Below are 20,778 nucleotides of genomic sequence, written 5' to 3' on the forward strand. Positions count from 1 at the left end.
AATATCCCAGTGCCCATGGACTGAGCTCAGTGCCCTGTGAGGAGGCACATGCTGCAGGAGGTAGCTGCTTGGACCCTGTGGCTGTGGGATCTTCTGCCCCAAGCACTGTCAGACTCATTCATGGAAGGGGCACAGCTGATAGGCCTTTCTCAGAGCTGGGCCATGGCAAGCATTTCTCCAGGGATGCAGCAGTCACAGCTGTGCCTCACCCAGGTAGGACAAAACAATGGAAAACTGATCAACTAACTAAATTAATTAACTAATTAAAATTAATTAACTGAGTACACATGCACCAGCCCAGTCTCCTTCTCTTCCCACTCGCAAGCAACTCTCCCCCACGTGCAGTACTCAGGGGTGGGAGCTATACAACTGGGGATGATAAATGCAGTTAGTCCAAGCTGCCACCATCACTTCATGTGACAGGTATGTTCAGACACTGTTCTCAGCCCTACAGTCTCCCTGCACACCCACCACCCACCATGCCCTCCCCAGGAATCACATCATTCCTCACCCTGACAGCCCAGTCCAAGTGCCAGCAGCTGCAGCTATTGTTGTTACATGCTGCCATTTATGAGTGTTTTTATTTCAGATTATTACGATTTTTTATTTTATTTTATTTAGATTATTTTATTCAGATTATTATATTAATTATTCAGATTATTATTATTATTCAGATTCTTGACGTTAAAAGCCCATAATTAAGATAATTAAAACAAAGACATTTGCCTTGTAATCAGCATATATTTCAATAAGATGTTTTAATTTACAGGTGAAAGTTCTGAGCTTATTATTTAAATAATGTTATCTATATTGACAACATGCTATATAGATCTGATTGTTTAGGGTGTTTATGATACTCCTTTATTTTTAAATCCTTTTTCAATTTGATGAACACACATCAAACCTCCAGGACATGAGAGAGAGTAGCTCCTCAGGGAAGCCAGGCAGACCTGTGTTAGTGGTTGCTGGGATTGCCATGGGGAGGCACTATACAGAGCCACAGCTTGGTCGAGGCACTGCAGTGATTCTGGAATCATGCAGTACAGAACTGGAAGGTATCCACAAGAATCACTGAGTTCAACTCCTGGCCCTGCACAGGACAATTCCCAAAATGCCACCATCTGCTTGAGAGCATTTTCCAAATGCTTCTTTGACTTCGGGTCGGCTCGGGTAGGGTCGGCGCGGCTCGGGTCGCCTCGGGGAGACACGAGTAGGCCCGTCTCGGGTAGAGACACGAGTAGGCCCGTCTCGGGTAGAGACACGAGTAGGCACGGCTCGGGTAGAGACGCGAGTAGGCACGGCTCGGGTAGAGTCGGGTCGGCTCGGGTCTGCTCGGCCCCGCCCGGCCCCGCACGGGCCCGCGTTCCCGCTCTGCCCCCGGTACAGTCCCGCACGGCTCGGTACAGCCCATCACGGTACGGCCCCGCTCGGGGCGGTGCCCGGAGCCGCGCGGCGGGGCCGGGACGGAACTGGAGAAGGGAGCGGGACCGGGCAGAGGCCGAGAGAGGTGCGGGGTCCGGGGGAGCCGAGCGGAGCGGGGACAGCCGGGGACGGGGGGATACTGGTGGGGAGGGGGGCCCGAGCTGGGATCTGGGGGAACTGAGGTCTGGGTTACTGGTTGTGGTGGGGTCTAAGTTACTGGTGGAGTCCGGAGAAACAGGGCCTCGTGGTTACTGCTGGGGCTTGGGGGAACTGGGGTCAGGGTTTCCTTGTCGGGTTTGGAGGGACTGAGATCTGCGTTCCTAATGGGGTGTGGGGTTACTGCCTCTGGTCAGGTATGGGCTCAAAGTTGGGGTTACTGGGGTGTGGGGTCAGTGCAAGGGTGGGGGAATGGGGCATAGGGTGGGTGGCCCAGCTGGGCTGCTGGGTGGGGTGCAGTGCGACAGGGTGGGGTGGGGGTCCCTGGGTGTGGTGAGGGTGGGTCAGCTGCACTTTCGTTGATGCGGGTTGTCATCCCTTGACGGTGGCCTTGGGCTGTGGGTCCCAAGTTGCCTGGTCTCCCAGGCAGTGTCTGACCTGGGATGGGAGCCTGGGGGCTGCTGCCCCATCCCACATCCGTCCCCACAGCCCCTGCTCCAGCAGTGTCCCCATGGACAGCCTTGCTTATGGAGTGGCCGCTCTGTGTTTTCTTCAGAAAAAGGAAAAAAAGTTCCCTTTCTTTACTGCTGAGCTCATTCTTAAACATTTATATTAGGGGGATTTGCGGGGCGGGGAAATAATTGTGTAATGTCTTAGGAGCAGGGGAGCATTCCAAAAGCATGACTGCGGGGCCTTTTCCAGCACTAGCACTCTGGCAGCCAAGTCTCTCAGTGGCCGCCAACCTCCCTAAACCCAGCCCCAGCCTTCCAACCCCTCCGGGAGAACGGGACTGTGATCCCTGGCTTGCATCTGCGTGGAGTGGGCTGGGAGCAGGGGCTTGGCTGAGCCCCCTCAAGCTAATATCCCCAGTCGGGAAACTGGACACTAGAGGCAGTGGTTTGGCTGGCTGCGTATCATGGGGACCAGTTGCGTTTTGTTTCTATTTTGCCAAGTGCTTTTGGTGTCCAAACAGTTTCAGTTTATGTCCAGCTCCTCCTCCTCAGCTCAGGTAGACACTGCATGAGATTTTATGGACTTCTGCTTGAATCCAGGTTCCTGACAGCTACAGCTTCTCCAGGGAAATATGTAAGTGAAAATAAGCCAAGTCACTATCTTGCTACAGGTTATCAGGAACCTTTAACCAGGGTCACCTCCCAACTTGCTGTTTGCACCGGAGAAGCGCACTGACGTGAAAAGTAAGGAATTGTATTAGCAAATAGTGATCGGCGCTGGGGCAGGCAGGCGTTGCACAAGTACAGGCATCTGCTGACATTGTGGCAGGTTGTTTGGAGCTTTCAACAAGACATTTGCGCTACCGTGAGGCTGGGAAGGCTGTCACTACTGCAGGAGGTAAAATAAGAACATGGCATGATGTCCTTTGGAAAAGGAGGTAAGGGCAGGCAGCTTTTCCCACACTGCTCAAACACTTGTGGTTTGACCTTTGTTTAGGCTTTCAAATTCTTCTGTTCCAAGTCCCTTTCTCTGTTTTGCTTGTGGATGTTTTCTGGGGGATTTAGCAATGAAAACGAGCCACCCCGGACACTTTGCTCCAGGTCTAGGTCTGGGAAGTTGCCCTTTTCCACTGGAGTGTGTGTTAAGCCCAGCCTGCCTGGTTGTGCACAAATATCTCCAAAACCATGGGAAAGGTCTAAACTTGTGCACTGGGTTGAGCTCCTACTTTGACAATCACTTGTCATTTGGATTAGCAGGTCTGGAGGTCTGAGGAAGGTTTCAGGCAGCTCTCAGTGGTAAATACAGACATTTTCCTTGGTCTTTGCTTCTGGCAGCAGAGGGATGGCAGGTGAGCCAGGAGCAGTGGGCAGCGGTGGTGCGGGTGGGCGTGGGTCAACCCTGGGTGTCAGCGAGGGCTGCTGGCCAGGGCTGAGGGCTGCTCTGTGCTGCACAAACTGCACAGCTCGGCCAGCCTGGGGGCTGGATGAGCATGAAATTACAGGTGCTGCTTTGCCAAAGCCAGCGCCACTTGGATGGTCTTGCTGCAATCCCAAGCTCTGCCCTGCCCTTTGAATTTCCCCTCAGCACAGCCGTTTGCTTCCAGCCCTTTTTGGAAATGTTTTCTGCCATTCAGCCTTAATGATTCCATGATTCTGTAGTAAGAGTCCCTCCGGTGCTTGCAACAGTGGCTGAGACACTTGTCCTGTACAACCTTGGCCATGGCTTAGGTATGTCAGCAAATAAAATTCCCCTCAGTGGATATCCCTGTGGGGTTTAATTTGGAAGTTTCCTTACTTTATCATTGTACCAGTGAGTCCAAACTGCTAAAACTGTTTCTGTAGTGGAACTGCCCCACAGCACTGGGGGTATCCCTGTGGGCAGTGTCCCTGCCAAGGGGCTGCTCCCAGCACAGCTCTTTGCCCCCCCAGCCCTGCCCAGACTCAGAGCTGTGCCTCTGGCCAGGGCTGTGATCCCTGGTGTGACTGGTCCGACTGGGGTGGGGCCGTCAGCAGTGTTTGGGAATTTCTACTTTGGAGCAAAACCCCTCTGTTACCTCTAGGAAGTTGAGTCTGGCCAAGGAGGTTCATTGAAAGATTCCTGCCCCTGGTTGGAGTCCTTCAAAGCACTGACATCTTTGTCTGCTATTCCTGAGTCCCCATAGCGCAGACACTGGATGATGGACACATCCTGCTGCTGGAGGAATCACTGAGTTCAACTCCTGGCCCTGCACAGGACAATTCCCAAAATCCCACCATCTGCTTGAGAGCATTTTCCAAATGCTTCTTTGACTTCTGTCAGGCTTCAGGCTGTGACCACTTCCCTGGGGAGCCACTTCCAGAGTCCATGATACTCTACAGCATGAGTTTGGGTGGCCTCAGACCTCTCCAAAACACTCAAAAGAGAGATTCTGGCTCTGGGAAATTATTTCTCACTCTACTGTGTCAGAGGCTGTTGAAAATTGCTGCTGTCAGCATCCAGGAGTTCCTGTGTGTCAGCAGTGGGGTGAGAGATTGTAAGGGGTTGGCTGTTCACCTTGCCAAAGGAGCTGGAGTATCTCTGATGTTCTCTGATTTGCTCTCCATCCCTGGTTCCTGGGGCAGCCTCACAAGCAGCTATCCTTCCTCTGTTCCAACAGGGGCAGGGTACTCCTGGCTGCTTGTGCCTCCATTCCATCTGTGCCTCCGTCCTGCCCACGCCTTCATCCCGCGCATGCCCTCATCCTGCCCATGTCTCCATACCGCCAAACATGGTCTTACAGAACAGGCAGCAGCAACAGCAGACCTTGCTCCTCCTCTACACCTAGAGATTGCCTTTTCCACCCAGCAATATCTTTTGGAAGGTTTTTCACAGTGACATTGTCCCCATGAATGTTGGTGTCAGCCCAGTAGCAGGTGCGCAGTTCACTTACCAGGACAGTGCCTGCAGCCAGACTTCTGCCAAGGAGAGGGATGGGGAGGGTGGTGTCATCGATGTCCCTGTGCTGGCTGCTGGGTAACAAGTATCTGCTCTGTTCACCTGACAGTGCTCCAGAATACAATGCACCTTCCCTCAGCTGCAGCTGGCAGCCCTTCATTTCTCAGGCTTAAAAATAGTCACAGGCATTATAAACAGCCCTGCATGGAACACAACAGAAAACTTGTTTTTCATCCTCTCCACGTTCCTTGTGGGAACAAATGCTCTTATCTCCCTTCTGTGCTCGGTTGACTGCTCTGTGCAGGACAGAGACGTGGAATATACAGCACATCCAGCACCATGCCCTTGTATAGAGGAAATTATCTGTTTGTTTATTTCTGCTTCTATGATGTTCCAAGTTCTTCAGCGGAAACAGGATGAAGCAGCAGCCACTGGAGAATCATTTGGAGACTGGTGCCCACCAGCCTCTGAGCTTTCAAAAAAAATCTGCTCACAGAGGACAGACTTTGGCTCTTTCTCAAGAGCGCCTTCCAAATCCAAGGGCTGTCTGGCATACTCACATTAATGAACACTCGCACATTAACAGTTATGAAGTTTTTACCTTCTGCTAAAAAGGTATGAATTATGCGTCAGGGAAATACAAGAGTTAGCGGTGTGTAAAGAGCTTGGAGCGGCCCACGGATCCGGTGTGCGGAGGCGGCACAAGCCCTGGGGTTTTCCTATCTCTGCCAGCCCCATTCTGGCTGTCGGCAAGTCAGCGCACGGCCTCCCGTCCCAGTTTGGTGCATTATTGGAGATGCAAAAACACTCGCTCGCGGTGAGAGACTTCTCCAGGGTCAAGCTGTTCAAGTATAAGCAATGTATTACAAGGGTACAAGGAGGGGAGACCCGTGTCCGCCACCAGCCTCGGCGTCCACGTGGTCAGGGGGAGGGGAGAGAGAGCAGGTAGAGCAGGGGAGGTGAGGTTGGAAGGGGGAGGGAGGGAGTAAGAGAGCAACAGAGGGAAAGAGCAGGGAAGGCGAGAGGGGTAGGAGCAGGGAGAGGGGGCTGAGAGTTAAGAGGGGGGAGAGGGGAGAGGGGTAAAGGGAGGAGGGAAGAGAGAAGAGTAAAGAGGCAAGAGGTAAGAGTAAAGAGAGCGAAGTTCTTGTTACAATCCAATATATCTTTTTCTATCGTGAATATTCTAATTACCAGAAACCAATCACCATGAGACACACCCACTAAAAAATTTACATACAACCTATGGGCTTCCCTGTATTAACATACAGTGTTGCATTTTATACTCTACAGAGCTTTACAAGTTCTTTCCTTGCTTCTTTACTTTTGGACTCTTCTTATCAGCAGAAGGACATTGTTTTATCAACAGGGATTCTCCTCTAGCTGGCTAGGCTATTGTTCTTTGGTTAACCAGTACTCAGTATCCTATAACTCAAAGCAGGCTTTCATTTCTACTTTGATTCTAGCCTTCATATTTTCACAATCTAGTGCCAAACAATCACATTCATAAGGTTTCCCTGTTTCACCTTCCCCAACATCTCCCCTGTCTCGATGAACTATTTAAGATAATAGAAACTGTCTTGTTAGTTTTTGCACACACTGAAGTATAATGGGTACTGCTGCTAAGACTACAATTAACACTTACTAAAACAATTAAGCTTATTTTACAGAGTTCTCTTAGCCAAGGTGCAAAGCTTAAACCTTTAAACAAATTGTCCAGCTTCTCTAACTTTTGACGGTCAGATTGATTCACTTTAGAATTATCAATGAGTTTGGTTGGCTAAATTTTTCAAATTTTGCAGCTGTGTATGAATGGGAACAGTATGATCAGACAAACAGATGGTATCAAAGCTTGCAGTCTTTGGCTAAGGCAACCCAGGTATTTATCTTGGACTGATTTACAGGTAAAGTTTTACTACAAAAATTAAAGCAAAAGGGTAAAAACAACACGCATTCATGCAAATAACGGGATTTTGTTTTTTTGGGGTTTGTTTTTTTTTTTTTTTTTTCTTGAACCGTCTCTGGTAGATCACTTTCTCTCAAAGTCTTTCTAAGTTCCTTTGCTTGAACTGTCACTGTTTGTCCTACAGTATCTGCATGTGAATAATCTTTCTTTATTTCCCTCCATTTCTCGCTCCCGTTCTCCCCCGTGTTTCGTGGCTGCTGCTGGTGGTGCAGGGGATTCAAGAGTCGCGCGCGCTGTTTTGTCAGGGGCTGTGACGGTGGCCGCGTAGGTGAACCAGGAAGTGGCAGCACATCGGTGCGAGGTGGCCGTGGCTGTCGCTGTGTCACATTGTCGGGGAGAGTTGTTGGCGCAGCAGATACAGAAGGGATCTGTGCCGGTGTTAGCAGTGGGGCAGACAGGCGGGGGCCGTGTTCCGCCTTCGGACGGCTTCGGTGGTGGACGCGGGGGCGTGAAAGGCGCATGGCGGGGACTCGACAGTGGCTGGGCTGGGCGGTGGCAGAGGCAACCCGGGTGTCAGCAGTTGTAGAGCCGGGGTCCCGTGCCTGTTCTCTTTCTCCCCCTCCGCAGTTTGAGAGGCTGGCACAGGGGGGTGGCACGGGGGGCCCGGGGGCGGCGGCGGCAGGAGCATCGGCGCTAGAAGCGGTGACTGCGCATGCGTGCATGACGTCAGCGCCGCAGGGCTGCATGGGGGAGTGGTGGGCGGCAGCGCGAATTTCGGATCGGCGCGCGCCGCACCGCACAGAACGGTGTCGCTGGACGGCGGCGGGGCCGGGGCCCGCGGCCCCACGGACGCCGGGAAGGCGGAGCCCGCGGGTCACCAAGGCAGCGCGGGCAGCACGGAGGGGGTGTAGGGGAGCTGAGCTGCAGGAACCGCGATGCCGAGGGCGGGCGGGGTGGCGCAGCTGGGAACCACGGTGTCGGCGGGGGAAGGCGGGACCGCGGGTATCGCGCCGCCGAGGATCGGCGGAGCCGCAGCGGCGCCGGGGCCCATAGCCGCGGGGACGGTGGAACGGGGCGGGACCGCAGCATCGGGGGAAGCTGGGACGGCAGGAGGGGGGCAAAAGCGGGGGGGCGGTGGGACGGGGAAGGCGGGGAGACGGGTGCGAACGGAGCGTGCCGGAACTGGGGTAGGGGGAACGGGGGCCGCTTGGTCGGGGGGCGGGGGCACACAGGTCCGAGCGGGCAGGAAGGGAGGGGGGCCGGCGGGGAGAGAGGGTACGGGGGCCGCGTGGTCGGGGGGAGGAGTAGGAGAGACGGAGGTCACGGGGTACGGGGGGCTGGTCGCGCCTTGTGTATTCGCAGCACACATTTCTACCAGTGCTCTGCAGGCTGGGAGGAGTTTAGCGGCTGCCATATCTCGGCGGGAAATGTTATTGAAAAGCTTATTACCAACTGTGTCCCAGAAATCTCTGGTAAAAAAATCTGAGTGTTTTGCGTTTGGGAAATTAACTAGAGTCCAGGTTAGGAGGGTTTTTAGTTCTCGTTTAGGCAAATTACTTTGGCTGGCTTTCAGTAAGAATTTTAGTTGCTTATACAGCTTTTTGTCTGGGGTTGAACAGTTCTGACCCATGATAGACTGGTTTGTGACTCACCTCTTATTTAAATGATGTTGGCTCGTCTCTCAGAGCTCGGGCGATGGGTGCTAGCCAGGCACCTCCCATCCGTTCTCGGGTGTCACTTAGTAATACTCGCACATAATCACGCTGCCGAGTCGTCTAAAAGCTACGTTTGGACACTGCAGCGGAAAAACTTTTAGAGAGATCAGGGTGCAGATGCTGTGGCAGCGTTTTCCCCTCGCTCGACCACGTAGAGGCTTTCCCCGCCCAGCCCAGGTGGGACGTCGCCTTGCAACGCCCCCCTGAGCTCCACGGGGGCTCCACGGAAACCAGGGGTTCAGACGCTGCTTGGCAAGCTTCACCCCGAATAAACCACGCAGGGGGGGTGTCCCGTGTAGCACAGAAGAGACGTGGCTTCGCCACACCTCTCAGTGCCACAGAGCCCTGCGGAAACCAGGGGCGCAGACGCTGCTCGGCGACGTCCACCCCGAAAAACCCTCGCAGGGGGGGTGTCCCGTGTAGCACAGGAGAGGCGTGGCTTTCCCACCCTCTCTCGTGTCACAGGGCCCTGCGGAAACCAGGGGTTCAAACGCTGCTCTGCAACGTGCACCCCGAAAAACCCACGCAGGGGGGGTATCCCGTGTAGCACAGAAGAGATGTGGCTTCGCCACACTTCTCAGTGCCACAGGGCCCTGCGGAAACCTATGGGCTTCCCTGTATTAACATACAGTGTTGCATTTTATACTCTACAGAGCTTTACAAGTTCTTTCCTTGCTTCTTTACTTTTGGACTCTTCTTATCAGCAGAAGGACATTGTTTTATCAACAGGGATTCTCCTCTAGCTGGCTAGGCTATTGTTCTTTGGTTAACCAGTACTCAGTATCCTATAACTCAAAGCAGGCTTTCATTTCTACTTTGATTCTAGCCTTCATATTTTCACAATCTAGTGCCAAACAATCACATTCATAAGGTTTCCCTGTTTCACCTTCCCCAACAGTGCATGCCCAAAGGCTGGCCTGGGAAGTCTGTGAGCATGTCTGGCTCTGCTCTCCCTGGGAAAGAAACAGCTGCTGCTGCTGGCCCTGCCCTTGATACGCCACCAGCTTCACCACATTGGACTTTCCCCACAGAGTGAAAATAATGAAAACCAGAGCCACGTCATTTTGTTGTAATAAGGCATTTTCTGCAATCCTTCACAGCCTGCCCTTCACTGCCACAGGGACTAGCTCTCGGTGGTGCCTTTAAGCCTGGCAGTAGGTTTGGTTTTTGGGAACCGCTACGTATGTTTGCTTCCCGGGGTGGGGAGGGCTCATTGGAGGTTTTCTCCCAAATTTGCCCTAAACCATGACAGGGGACCTGACTACATGGGGCTGGGTGTTCATCCCACTCGTGTGCTGCAGCTATGGCAACATTGCCTTCCCAACCGTGTTCCCTAAATTAGCTGCTATTTAGGCTTTGTTTATAGCTCTGCTTAAGAAACAGAGTGTTGCATGTAAAGGTTCTTATTTATTATTTGGCAGATGGGGATCTGTTAAATTCCAGTTGGAAATGAGTTGTGGGAAGATCAGGCTCTTTGCAGAAACTTCCTTCTAAAACAATGGAACAGGACCAGGGACACGGAACTCACGCACCTATGGCACTGCCCTGGGAATGAGGGACAGCAATTAACAAAATTAACTTCACAGAATCATAAAATGGTTTGGATTGGAAGGGCCCTTAAAGCTCATTACCTCAGCCCTGCCGTGGGCAGGGACTCCTTTCCCAGGCCAGGTTGCTCAGCACCATACAGGATTCTGTGCCACAGCTCCCAGGTCCTGTTGTGCCACTCATGCCCATGATGGTCTCCTGCTTTATGTATGCAGCAAATCTTGTAAGATTTCCTGTCTTTTTTCTCTTCCTTCTCTCCATGCACAGTCCATGAACAGCCACCTCTCTGCCTGCTGCTCCGTATGGAATTTTTACAGGTGCAATGTACATTTTGACAAGGATTGTGAAGGCCCGAGGGCAACAGAGATATTAATTGCACACTGAATATTCCACTCATTACTAGGACAAAGCTTCCCATTAAATAATTCACAAGTGGAAGACATGCTGAGGAAACTACCTCTCCAGAATAGTGTCCAGGCTCCCATGACCTGAAGGAGAGTTGCAAACAAGCAACAGGCAAACGGTTTGACATAGTTTTATTTTCTCCCAGTACCACTATGATCTATAAGCCATAACAGGCAGATCTTTCCAAAGAAGCTATAAGAACTCGTTAATATTCATGCTTTTAAATAACGAGGCAGCAACGGCTCAGCAGCGATTATACCCAGTAAATTTTGATGCACTCAGCTCACATCCCTAGAGGCTCCAGCTCTATCAGCTGGGATGCTAGGTGAAGGACAAGATGCTCTGCTCCTCTCGTCTTGCTCTGGCTTGTCTCCCACCAATCCAGCCGCTGCTGTTTTCCATCAGTCTGCATCTCTCAGCTAGTGGCTGTGCTCTAGGTAAAACCCCACTGCTGTGTTTACCCATGTAAGCCAATCCTCGAAATCTGGCACCAGGCAGCATTCAACATGAACCTGCAGTTAATTACACCTTCTTGCTAAAATAATTGAGTAGCCTACATTCTGATTGCAGTAATTGCATCCTAATGAACTTACGTGTCAGCTTGTTGCACACAACTTTGGTGCTCCATAACATATATAAACATATAAAAATATATATAAATACCAAGTTAAGTTCATAGTTCAATCTCGAGGCACCTGAGGCACAAGGAGTCCAGAACCAACCTCCTGAATGGAGAAGGCTGGACTTGATGTTCTTGGAGGTCTTTTCCAAATTTAATGATTCTATGATTCTATTCTATAGTCACTCCAGGAGCTCAGCTGGGGGACGGCTCTGTTCCAGACCTTGTCAGGTCCCGAGGGTGCTCAGCACCATCCCGAGGGTGCAGGATGAGTCCCGAGGGTGCTCAGCACCATCCCGAGAGTGCTGAGCACCATCCCGAGAGTGCAGGATTAGTCCCGAGGTTGCTCAGCACCATCCCGAGGGTGCTCAGCACCATCCCGAGGTACCTCTTCTACCTCACCACTCCCTCTTCAGAGCCCCAAAAAAGGGATGGGTTATCAGGAAAAAAGGGGTTTAAGCTGAGGGAAAAAGCTTCCTTTTCCACAATTGCCTGTGTTCAAATTGAAGAGGAATCCACTTTCCCTGCAATTTTAATAGTCTCAATGGGAGGTAACTGTGCTTTTTCTGTGCTGTTAGAGGTATCAACTGACAGAGACTGTCCATTTTCTATTTTTTCCCACTTTAAGTGGAACGGGAAAGCATGGATGATGCTTCCTTATGGATCTGAATTAAGGGGAAAATGCCCCCTTTTCCATCACCAGAGAGATTTAAAGTGAGGAAAACCACTCTTTTCCCCAATATCTGAGGGGTTTAAATTAAAGGGGAGAAGCCATTTATTTACCACTGTATTTGTTTAAATGGAGTTAGCTGTCCCATTTGCTCATTTTAAGCGTTGCCTTTTCCAGCATTTCAAGGGTTTAAAGCTGCATTTCAGGGCACTTCTACCCACACCCTGGCACCAAATATCTCCAATGGGAGCGAGGCCAGCAGGTATGTAATGGTAATGCCACCTGGGAGTCCATTCTTTTTCTTATTTTCATTTAGAATGTAGACAGCCCTGATTAAAGGTCCCGATGAGACACCATTCAAATCAATACTATTCTTCTCCACCCTAATTAATCACAGGTGGAGTGCTACTTAGTAATCACTGAAAAATAATTATGGAAGTCCATAAATTATCCAACTTAGCTGGCAACACTGCTGAAACACAAAGTTTTTCTTCTTACCTTTTTTTTGTTCCTTTGCTCCATTGTCCTGAGTAATTGTAGCAGAAAAGAAAACATTGTTTTTTTCCCAAAGAGTTTTCTTCTACGCAGAGCTCCTTACCTCAAATTTAACTCAGAGGAGCCAAACAGCTACGCTCCCTCTGAGGGCCTTTATACCCGGTGGGATTTGCCGCCTCCCCTTTCCCAGGCATCGTGGGAAAAAGAGGCGGGCCCAATTAGGGGTATATTAACCCCAGGCTGTGCTAAGGGGCATTATTCCTTCCAGGGGAATCAGCAGGGGTAAAGAGCTCCTCTCTCATTTCAGTGAAGAGGCTCTTTTAATTTGCTTCAGCCTGCTAAGAGCAGGCATCTTTTTGGGCATTTGAAGCAGCAGAAGTTTTGAAAACACCTTGAAGAAAACAATATTGAATACAGGGAGTATTTAAGTTCATGGTTTTGTGTTGGGGGTTCAGGGGCAATAAGATGCTTTTATAATGACTCTTCTTCTTGGCTTTTTTTTTTTTTAGGAGAATTTCCAGAAGTTCTAGGTCACATCAAGTGCGATACTTCAGATTCTCTCAGCAGATTCATCGTAACACAAAAGGGAACCGCCCCCGCAGCAGCTTTCCTTAGCAGCGGATCGTCCCCTCGCACAGATTCACTTCAGAGAGATAAGACGAGGGCTGTGGTCACAGAGGGGATTAAAACAGGGCGGTGGGGTAGGATTCACACCGGTTAGGGGTTTTGAGTCAGCTATGCGGGGGGGAAGGTTTGAGAAATGGCCTCTGGGGCCACAGTGCGGGAAAGGCTCACTTTAGCTAACAATGCTGAGGCGGGCAGGGCAGAGCAGTCCCAGGGTGTGTTGTCACTTGTCTCTTGTGCTTTCTGTATCTTCTGTACATCTTGTGTAACATATCTCTTGTCTTAGCCCTCCAGGAGCTTATAAGAAACCCCAGGTCCTTCCGTTCATCTCCCATCTTTGCGTTCCTCGGCCCAACACCGGCGAAGCTTCTATGCGGGAGTTCGGACAGACGTCAGAATCGCATCTGTCTTTAGAAGCATGTGATCGGATGTTTTCTTAGGTCTCGTTCTCAGCTGTGTCAACAGCTATATGCAGCAGTGTTTCTTTACAGTGGATAAGGACTTGTGCCGATTCAAAGGCAGGCAGAGGCTTCCAGCCACAGGATTCTCGGGCATCCGTCTCTGCGGTTCTTGGAAAATAGTTGTTCCGTTAGCATCTTTTCCCTCCGGGGTCATCGGATCCCGGCAGGCTCACCTCGGGTCCCTCCTCGGTCATCTCGTTCAGCATTCTCTCGGTCCTCGTGAGGACTTTCTTGTCTCAGAGAGTTTTCTCTCCCTGTCACGTCCCCTTGTCTCACGGGTGTCTGGGGGTATTTGGTCCAGAGCTGCTCTGCCCTGGCGCCCAGCCCGGTTGTAGGTGTTTAAGGACAAGTCCCGGGCACTTGTAATTGGAGATTTGTAATACGGGCTGTAGTTGGAGTCTAGCTGGTATTCTTATGTTGGCAGCAGGTGTCTGGAGCTGTGAAGTTACCCTGCAGCACTTTGACTTTTTTCCTAACTTTCTTTCAGATGCAGATGGATTGACCTCCTGGCAGAACACCTGTCCCAGATGAGGGGGTCCCCCTGAGAAGGTCGGTCACGGTTTTACTTTGCGGCGGGGCTGGAACCGGTCACTGTGTTACAGCTCTGCTCTTTGTATTTATTTCTAGGAAGTAAAGCTGGAAAGCAGCGGGGAAGGCGAAGCAGGTGGAAGGTGAGCCTCGGTTGGTGGAGAGAAGCAGTTGTTCTTGCTGGGGTCTCAGTTTCTGGTGCAACTCCAAGCATCCCTGCTTGTTGGTGTGTTTTAGGCTGCCTCCTGATGCTGTGCTGAGGCCCCCTCACTGACCTGCCAAGAGACCCGGTTTGCTTCTCTGGTGAGCCCCAGCAAATATTACCGGAGTCCGTGACGAAGCCTCGACCTCGTCCACGTGTCGGTGCGGTCCTGGTACCCTTTAGGCGTGGCCGAGGAGTCACGGCAAGTCGGGGGCCTTGGAAGGAGCGGCGAGGGCGCGCTCAACTTTCAGTGACGCTACATCGCCTGCTCTCCGTTTATCCTAGGCGTACCCTGCGACGACGGCATCCGCCTAGGAGCGTGGCCAAAGCGTGTGGCCGGAGGACCCGGGAGTTCCTAAGAGACGGTGAGTAGGAGTCTCTTAGGTGAATATGCCACTAAGATTGTGCACTTATATTTGGTTTTCTTTATCATAGGTGATGATACTTGTCTGAGACAACAGCCCGGTGAGAGAAGAAGTTCCCAGACAGCGAGGTGGCTTTGTTTGGCTCCCGACCGGCCTCTCCCCGTGACTCACATCTTCAGCCCTCTGAGAGATAAGTGGAGTCCACAGAGGGGATCAAAGCAGGGCGGCAATCGGGACTGAGATCGGTTTGGGTTTTTGAGTGAGCTTTGGGGATGGGGAGGTTCTGGAAATGACCCCATAGGCCCCAGTGAGGGAAAGCCTCACTTTGGTTTGCAATGCTGAGGCAGGCAGGGCAGAGCAGTCCCAGGGTGTGTTGTCACTTGTCTCTCATGCCTTCTGTGTCTTCTGTGCATCTCGTGTAATGTGTCTCTTGCCTTAGTCCTCCCAGGGGCATATGAGAAACCCCGGGGTTTTTCCGTTCATCTCCCATCTTTGCGTTCCTCGGCCCGGCGCCGGCGAAGCTTCGATTCGGGAGGTCAGACACGTGTCAGAATCGCATCTGTGTTCAGAAGCACGTGATCTTTTTAGGTCTCGTTCTCAGCTGTGTCGACAGCTATGTGCAGCAATGTTTCTTTACAGTGGTTAAGGACTTGTGCCGATTCAAAGGCAGGCAGAGGCTTCCAGCCACAGGATTCTCGGGCATCCGTCTCTGCGGTTCTTGGAAAAAGTTGTTCTGTTAGCATCTTTTTCCTCCGGGGTCACCCGAGCCCGGCAGGCTCACCTCGGGTCCCTCCTCGGTCATCTCGTTCAGCATTCTCTCGGTCCTCGTGAGGACTTTCTTGTCTCAGAGAGTTTTCTCTCCCTGTCACGTCCCCTTGTCTCACGGGTGTCTGGGGGTATTTGGTCCAGAGCTGCTCTGCCCTGGCGCCCAGCCCGGTTGTAGGTGTTTAAGGACAAGTCCCAGGCACTTGTAATTGGAGATTTGTAATACGGGCTGTAGTTGGAGTCTAGCTGGTATTCTTATGTTGGCAGCAGGTGTCTGGAGCTGTGAAGTTACCCTGCAGCACTTTGACTTTTTTCCTAACTTACTTTCAGATTCAGACAGATGGACCTCCTGGCAGAACACCTGTCCTAGATGAGGGAGTCCCCCTGAGAAGGTCGGTCACGGTTTTACTTTGCGGCGGGGCTGGAACCGGTCACTGTGTTACAGCTCTTCTGTTTGTGTTTATTTCTAGGAAGTAAAGCCAGATAGCAGCGGGGAAGGCGAAGCAGGTGGAAGGTGAGCCTCGGTTGGTGGAGAGCAGCCGTTGTACTTGCTGGGGTCTCAGTTTCTGGTGCAACTCCAAGCATCCCTGCTTGTTGGTGTGTTTTAGGCTGCCTCCTGATGCTGTGCTGAGGCCCCCTCACTGACCTGCCAAGAGACCCGGTTTGCTTCTCTGGTGAGCCTCAGCAAATATTACCGGAGTCCGTGACAAAGCCTCGACCTCGTCCACGTGTCGGTGCGGTCCTGGTACCCTTTAGGCGTGGCCGAGGAGTCGCGGCAAGTCGGGGGCTTTGGAAGGAGCGGCGAGGGCGCGCTCAACTTTCAGTGACGCTACATTGCCTTCTCTCCGTTTATCCTAGGCGTACCCTGCGACGACGGCATCCGCCTAGGAGCGTGGCCGAAACGTGCGGCCGGAGGACCTGGGAGTTCCTAAGAGCTGGTGAGTAGGAGTTGGGTTTTGGTGAATATGCCTCTAAGATTGTGCACTTATATTTGGTTTTCTTTATCATAGGTGATGATACTTGTCTGAGACAACAGCCCGGTGAGAGAAGAAGTTCCCAGACAGCGAGGTGGCTTTGTTTGGCTCCCGACCGGCCTCTCGCCGTGACTCACATCTTCAGCCCTCTGAGAGATAAGTGGAGCCCACAGAGGGGATCAAAGCAGGGCGGTGGGTCAGGACTCAGATCGGTTTGGGTTTTTGAGTGAGCTTTGGGGATGGGGAGGTTCTGGAAATGACCCCATAGGCCCCAGTGAGGGAAAGCCTCACTTTGGTTTGCAATGCTGAGGCAGGCAGGGCAGAGCAGTCCCAGGGTGTGTTGTCACTTGTCTCTCGTGCCTTCTGTGTCTTATGTGCATCTTGTGTAACATCTCTATTGTCTTAGTCCTCCCAGGGGCTTATGAGAAACCCCGGGGTCCTTCCCTTCATCTCCCATCTTTGCGTTCCTCGGCCCGGCGCCGGCGAAGCTTCAATGCGGGAGGTCGGACAGACGTCAGAATCGCATCTGTCTTTAGAAGCATGTGATCGGATGTTTTCTTAGGTCTCGTTCTCAGCTGTGTCAACAGCTATATGCAGCAGTGTTTCTTTACAGTGGATAAGGACTTGTGCCGATTCAAAGGCAGGCAGAGGCTTCCAGCCACAGGATTCTCGGGCATCCGTCTCTGCGGTTCTTGGAAAATAGTTGTTCCGTTAGCGTCTTTTTCCTCTGGGGTCACCGGAGCCCGGCAGGCTCGCCTCGGGTCCCTCCTCGGTCATCTCGTTCAGCATTCTCTCGGTCCTCATGAGGACTTTCTTGTCTCAGAGAGTTTTCTCTCCTTGTCATGTCCCCTTGTCTCACGTGTCACGGGTGTCTGGTGGTATTTGGTCCGGAGCTGCTCTGCCCTGGCGCCCAGCCCGGTTGTAGGTGTTTAAGGACAAGTCCCGGGCACTTGTAATTGGAGATTTGTAATACGGGCTGTAGTTGGAGTCTAGCTGGTATTCTTATGTTGGCAGCAGGTGTCTGGAGCTGTGAAGTTACCCTGCAGCACTTTGACTTTTTTCCTAACTTTCTTTCAGATGCAGATGGATTGACCTCCTGGCAGAACACCTGTCCCAGATGAGGGGGTCCCCCTGAGAAGGTCGGTCACGGTTTTACTTTGCGGCGGGGCTGGAACCGGTCACTGTGTTACAGCTCTGCTCTTTGTGTTTATTTCTAGGAAGTAAAGCCGGATAGCAGCGGGGAAGGCGAAGCAGGTGGAAGGTGAGCCTCGATTGGTGGAGAGAAGCAGTTGTTCTTGCTGGGGTCTCAGTTTCTGCTACAACTTTAATCCCTTGGTTTTTTTTTATTTTAGGTGGTCTACTTGCAAGATATCCCAGCTCAGGATGCTGGAGGACAGGTGGGTGCAAGCTCTGTGTGTGTTTTGGTGTTTAAGTCCCTGGTTTGCTGCTAATCTCTAGTTCTTGAAGATAGAATGAAAGAACCACATCACAAATCCCACCTTGTGGATCCTGACACACATTGGTGTCACGGACAGGATTCTGAGACAGAAGGGGTTGCAGGTTTATTGTGCAGTCAGTATCAGGGGAAAGACGTTTCGCCTCAGCCGCCCCTAGCCTGCCACGTCGGTGAGCAGTGTCTAGAAAGCAAGGGAGGTGACTCGAATTTGTTAAAAACAGCACATGCCTCAGGGCAAAGCACCCCACACTCGTTTGAGGGCTCTGTCTTCAGAACTTTACAGGCGATCTTTGAGTATGATAAGTGGGACTGAGAGGTTTTTCTGTTTAAAGTCCCTGGTTTGCTGCTAATCTTTAGTTCTCTAAGATAGAAGGAAAGAACCACATCACAAATCCCACCTTGTGGATCCTGACACGAATCGGTGTCACGGACAGGATTCTGAGAGACAGAAGGGGTTGCAGGTTTATCGTGCAGTCATTATCAAAGGAAAGACGTTTCGCCTCAGCCGCCCCTAGCCTGCCACGCTGGTGAGCAGTGTCTAGAAAGCAAGGGAGGTGACTCGAATTTGTTAAAAACAGCACATGCCTCAGGGCAAAGCACCCCACACTCGTTTGAGGGCTCTGTCTTCAGAACTTTACAGGGGATCTTTGAGTACGAGAGGTGGGACTGAGTGGTTTTTCTTCTGTTTCAGTCCCTGGTTGGCTGACAAGCTTTTGTAGTCCAAGATGGAATAAAGGAACCACATCGGGAATTCCACCTTGTGCATTGTGACAGTAACTCAGTGCTTTTTTCTTTTCTGTCTTTGCAGGAGTTGGTGTTGCCCCGAGCACGGCAAGGAGCAGAGATGAGCAGGTGAGTTGGCATTTTGAAGTTAAGTTAGAGGACAGGGCTGTAGTGGGATGGGCCCCTCTGAAGCCAAGGGAGAGGGTTTCTTTGCAAGCTCGCCAGAGCTTTTGCCGGGCAGGGCAGTTCCAATCCATCTTCCCGTTGTCTCGTGTTTCATGTCATCGGCCATCTCAGCCTCTCGACGTCATCGTGGATTTTTTCGTCTGAGGAACCAGCCTTCGCATCCACAGCTATCGCCGCGTTCACCCGGCAGACATCGCCTGCGACTGCCTTGTACCGTGCCTGCGTCTGTAAAACTAACTGCATTGTGCCTGCCTCTGTAAAACTAACTGCATTGTGCCTGCCTCTGTAACTTAGCTTAACTGCATTGTGCCTGCCTCTGTAACTTAGCTTAACTGCATTGTGCCTGCCTCTGTAACTTAGCTTAACTGCATTGTGCCTGCCTCTGTAACTTAACTTAACTGCATTGTGCCTGCCTCTGTAACTTAACTTAACTGCACTGTGCCTGCCTCTGTAAAACTAACTGCACTGTGCCTGCCTCTGTAAAACTAACTGCACTGTGCCTGCCTCTGTACCTTAACTTGACTTTAACTGCACTGTGCCTGCCTCTGTACCTTAACTTGACTTTAACTGCACTGTGCCTGCCTCTGTACCTTAACTTGACTTTAACTGCACTGTGCCTGCCTCTGTACCTTAACTTGACTTTAACTGCACTGTGCCTGCCTCTGTAACTTAACTGCATTGGTTTGGAGCTGCCCTGCCCTGGCGCATAGTTAGAGTTAGGTGGAACAATTATAAAAGGTTACAGTTCCTCTTTTCTATGAGGTTTTTGTGTAGAAAATATGTGGGCCTAGAGGGTGGCTGAGTCATAGCTACCATAGAATTCCTCACTGACCACCTTGTGTTGTCTTGCAGGTCTCTGATGCCTATTTTCTGATGATTTACCGTTTGATGTTGAGAAGCAGCAGTGAGAAGATATCTCAGGGCATTTTGTTCAGCAGAGTGTTTCAAATAAGGGTTGCGGTCACTGCGAGTTAGTCTCCTGCTGCGTGTCAGAGCGTGTCTGTCTGTGAGAGTCGGTGGGTCAGGGTCTGCTTGTGTGCATGTGTGTCGAGTGGTTCTAACCTGGTATGTATGGCTTTTGCTTTCCAGGACTTGCAATTCACTTTTAAATTTAGAATAAAAAATCCCCAGCTGGGGGGGTTTTTTTTTTCTCCCTCCCAGCTGGGGTTTTTTTTCCTCGGTCCCGGCCGGTCTGCGAGGCGACAGTCATCGCCAAAGTTTGGGCACGGGCCGGCCCCGGACCGAGGTTTTCGTCAGGCAGGCCGAATTTGAGGCCCCCCGGGAACCGAGTTCCCGTGGGGTAGGAGGGGGGTGTGTGTTTGTGTCGAGTGGTTCTAACCTGGTATGTATGGCTTTTGCTTTCCAGGACTTGCAATTCACTTTTAAATTTAGAATAAAAAATCCCCAGCTGGGGGGGTTTTTTTTTTTTCCCTCCCAGCTGGGGTTTTTTTTCCTCGGTCCCGGCCGGTCTGCGAGGCGACAGTCATCGCCAAAGTTTGGGCACGGACCGGCCCCGGACCGAGGTTTTCGTCAGGCAGGCTGATTTTCAGGCTCCCGGGAACCACGTTCCCGAGGACCAACGACAGCAGGATTATAACGGGGTGGTGGAGAGGAGAGCGAAGGTGAGTACGTGTGTGAGCTGAAGCCGGCTTCTGTGGCGAATGAGTATTCTGTTTTCTGTGTGCTCCTTGTCGTTTGGCATAGCAGTAATAATGAAACAGCATGTATTGACCTTTCCAGAACTGTAGAAATAGTTATATTCTGTTAATATGTATTTGGCTTGTATTGTTCTGTATTTGCATTTGCTGCTGCGTTTTGCTGTATTACTCTGTATGTGAATTAGGAATTTTTCAGTGTGTACATGGATTGTATTGTAATGCATTTGTCTCCAGTTTCTCTGTGTTTTGCTGTAGTGTAAATAAATTCATTAAATAAAGGTGAATAAACCTTCATCCCCCTCCCCCCTCTCCCCCCTGGCTCTTGTGTTTTTGGTGTGGTGTAGTCATTATTTTCATTCTATTTCTTGCTTTTCAATCTCTTTCTAACTTTCTCTAAGTCTCTGTCACTGTTGCTCACTCTATTTTTCTGTTTCTTTTCTCTCCAACTCTGTTTCCTTTCCCTCTAGCTCCGAGTTAGACAGAAAGCAACTGGACTTGCTTCCTTTCCACCGTAACTCCGAGTTACGGTGAACAGGA

At 51.2% G+C, this 20,778-nt stretch overlaps 2 long non-coding RNA genes across 14 annotated transcripts; both read left to right on the forward strand.

The window, feature by feature from the left end:
* Positions 1–618: 618 nt before the first annotated feature.
* LOC147656078 (uncharacterized) lies at positions 619–16,055 on the forward strand. Of its 13 annotated transcripts, XR_015280356.1 has the most exons (10): positions 1,905–3,379; positions 11,317–11,518; positions 11,982–12,066; positions 12,809–13,933; positions 14,012–14,055; positions 14,150–14,215; positions 14,400–14,479; positions 14,550–15,636; positions 15,715–15,758; positions 15,853–16,055. It is a non-coding gene; the product is annotated as an uncharacterized LOC147656078 (long non-coding RNA). The 13 variants fall into 13 exon arrangements; XR_015280379.1 differs by lacking the exons at positions 14,400–14,479; positions 14,550–15,636; positions 15,715–15,758; positions 15,853–16,055 and adding an exon at positions 1,224–1,507 and having other exon boundaries at positions 2,702–2,774; positions 2,860–3,379; positions 14,150–14,328; XR_015280374.1 differs by lacking the exons at positions 14,400–14,479; positions 14,550–15,636; positions 15,715–15,758; positions 15,853–16,055 and adding an exon at positions 619–1,055 and having other exon boundaries at positions 2,583–3,379; positions 14,150–14,328.
* Positions 16,056–16,188: 133 nt separating this feature from the next.
* On the forward strand, positions 16,189–20,543 carry LOC147656079 (uncharacterized). The gene is made up of 5 exons (XR_015280384.1): positions 16,189–17,357; positions 17,436–17,479; positions 17,571–17,615; positions 18,483–18,526; positions 19,436–20,543. It is a non-coding gene; the product is annotated as an uncharacterized LOC147656079 (long non-coding RNA).
* Positions 20,544–20,778: the final 235 nt, after the last annotated feature.

Source organism: Cyanistes caeruleus, chromosome 1, assembly GCF_971803275.1.
Source record: "Cyanistes caeruleus chromosome 1, bCyaCae1.hap1.1, whole genome shotgun sequence".
NCBI lineage: Eukaryota > Metazoa > Chordata > Aves > Passeriformes > Paridae > Cyanistes > Cyanistes caeruleus.